Source organism: Zeugodacus cucurbitae, chromosome X (genome assembly GCF_028554725.1).
Source record: "Zeugodacus cucurbitae isolate PBARC_wt_2022May chromosome X, idZeuCucr1.2, whole genome shotgun sequence".
Taxonomy (NCBI): Eukaryota; Metazoa; Arthropoda; class Insecta; order Diptera; family Tephritidae; genus Zeugodacus; species Zeugodacus cucurbitae.
The window spans coordinates 28,891,017-28,894,101 of NC_071672.1; the positions used below are offsets into that span (position 1 = coordinate 28,891,017).

The following is a 3,085-nucleotide window of genomic DNA, read 5'->3' on the forward strand; positions in this document are numbered from 1 at the left end:
CTCTCTTACTTATTTAATACCTCCACTGCGGGCGAAGCCGCGGGTAAAAAGCTAGTAAAATAATAAAAATAAAAATTCATGGGAATGCTTTATTCACATGAAGTTTATATTAAGGCTGATTAGGATTTGAGCACAAAAATCGCGGTCATAATCCAGAGCGTATTTCGTACCTTCTACGCTGCCTTATTTGTCAAAACCGAAGACGTTGGCGTCGTCAACAATGTTTGAAATCGTTTTGCCATGAACGACGTTGTTTTGCAGAATTTCACCACTAATTAGCCCATTTTACACACTTGTGTACACCCCTATAACTCATTGTGATAAATAGGAACGCCTGAATTTCTTGTTTCATTTCGTTAAAATCTTACAACGAAATCAAAATTTGGTACGGATACAGAAGGCTCGTTGTCGTTCATAAATGTTTCTGATAACATCAATGCCACAAGACAAAATTAGAAATGAAGTTCATAAACCTCACGCTGTCAGATAAAACGATATAACTCCTCATCGCTGGTGCTAATACTTTCGATTTGCAAAGAAAGTAAATGAAGACTGACTACAGAAATGATCCTGTGAAGTGTAGTCTTAACTTTTCAACGGCCAACGCAGAGTTTTTCAACCAAAAGTCGCACAAAATAGTTGAGAATTCGCAGAAATTAAACATAAACGAAAGAAAAACAAATATTGCATACAAACATACATATGCGTACACATGTGAATATGTCACCAACCAAAAATTTAACCATTATTCTACAAAAACAAGAATTGCTCAAAAAGCATAAGCATGGCAAGTGCTTTAAGTTCTCTGCTTTACTCTCATTCACTCTCTCTCTCTCGCGTTAATTGTTCAACGCTATTCCCTCTCCACTGAAGCGTTAAACAATTATCGCAACCTTTTCCGAAGTCGTATAAGAAGTATAACCTCTAAAATTAACTTAATAACATCCAAAATCAGCTCATTTATTGCCCATAATGCGGAAAGAAAGTTCGCCGCTGGGTCAGCTAGTATAAAATATATAAAACATTAAAGTTGAAAATTTTAAAATATTTAAAAATAGGAAACATAAAATCTAACCCTGTGTCAGCTGACTATCTGTTAAGTCACCAGTAGATTCCAACATAAGATTTGATTGAGCAATTGAGCTCAAAATGGCATGATAAATAAAAATTGTTTTGCAAATTATGTATCTAGAAAATTTCCATTTCCTTCTCCAAATCAGAACTCAACAAAAAGTCAACGAAAATCAGATCTGTGATCAATCCAACCATTTGGCCTAATGTCGTGTTGCAATCGGGTAATCAAAACGGCTTCAACAGAAGAGAGCTACCAATCTTCTAAAGAACAGCAAACTACCAAAGAAGCCATCATACATCCTTTATACGCTAGACAGACGACAGAGTTAACTCGGATTAACTGCGCTTTTAATTAGTTCCAATTTCGTGGGTGACAGACGGCAGCAAAGCGAGTTATAAACTCCCATAACAGCTGATTGGCAATAATATTTCCATTTTGGTGAAATAAAATTGGATAGAAAGGGATATTGCGGTTGTTAGCCGCACAACTAGTACAAAATCACTAATTATTAAAAAAATATACAAAAATACGTTATTATTAAAACTTCCATTTTAGAAAAAATTAGCAAGCGTATGTTTTTGTTTACATTTAATTGCATATTTTCATTCACAATAGATAAAAAGCGGCCATGTTTAACAATGTTGCCAACGAAAATACCACGAACTTCCACTAACTGTCTAAAATTTTGAGGATTAAATGGGAGTTAGCAAACGGAGTTAACTGAGATAACTCTCGAATTAACCTCGATTAAAGCAGTTAACCCGAATTAACGATGCCGTCTGTCAGGGGTATTAGCGTGTTCAAATTTAAATCATATTTATGTAGCTACACAGATTGCCTTTTGAAACATTCACCACAATATACTTACTGATTTATACCTTAATGAAACTTTGTACATATATTACATATATTCCTTGTCACCATTACAGATTTGGTTTTGCAGAAGAGCGAAATGGGAGGAAGGAGTTATAGCACTTTAGAGATTTTGAATTATCACTATTTTGTGGGCGTGGCAGTGGTTCGATAGTTATATATATATATTCGTCGTAGAAACCGCTTTAAGCGATTATAGCCGAATCCACCAGAGCGCGCCACTCGCGCCACTTCACTGGAAGCACCAAGTGAAACCAGTTGCCAATGTTCATAGGACCAGTAATCTTACGCAAAACCTTTCTCTCGAAAACCCCAAGAGTCGTCTCATCGGATGTTGTCATCGTCCACGCTTCGGCGCCATAACTCAGGACGGGAGTAATGAGCGACTTGTAGAGTTTGATTTTTATTCGTCGAGAGAGGACTTTACTTTGCAATTGCCTACTCAGTCCAAAGTAACACCTGTTGGCAAGACTGATTCTGCGTTGGAATTCGAGGCTGACATTGTTGGTGTTGTTAACGCTGGTTCCCAAGTAGTCGAAAATATCTACTACTTCAAAGGTATGACTGTCAACAGTGATGTGGGAGCCAAGACGCGAGTGCACTGACTGTTTGCCTTTGTATACGTTTGTATACGTTTTTTATTTCGATCCAAAAGTTTGCATTACAAAATTTATTGCTCGAAGTGGTAAACTTTACTTATTGAAAAAGGATTAAATATCACAATTATCTTGGTCTGGTTTTCTTTTAGAGCAGTGCGTTAGTTCATATTTAGTGAATTTATACCAAGTTTGATTTTTAATTTTTATTTTTTTTTTCGCTTTACGGCCAATGCAAGGTTTATATAAAAACGAATATTTTTTGCAATAATGAAATTAAATACGTTTAAAATATATAGAAAAAGAAAGTTGCTTTCTTATTTAAGCAGTACCTTGTGAAAAATTAATGTTTTAATTGAAAGTATTGTCTTGCCCGTTAAAGGGCTAAAGGGGTCATCCCATGTGAGGGTCTATTTAACATATATTTAGACAGTAAATATACATACAGTTGATCTCCTTTTTACACGGTTTTTTTTGCACGGTTTTTTTTTACACGGTGTTTTTGAACACTTCCCAGTTACCATTTTTACACGGATTTTTT

At 35.5% G+C, this 3,085-nt stretch overlaps 1 pseudogene; it reads right to left on the reverse strand.

Moving 5' to 3' along the window:
• Nucleotides 1-400: 400 nt before the first annotated feature.
• LOC128923267 (small nucleolar RNA U3) lies at nucleotides 401-587 on the reverse strand (annotated as a pseudogene).
• Nucleotides 588-3,085: the final 2,498 nt, after the last annotated feature.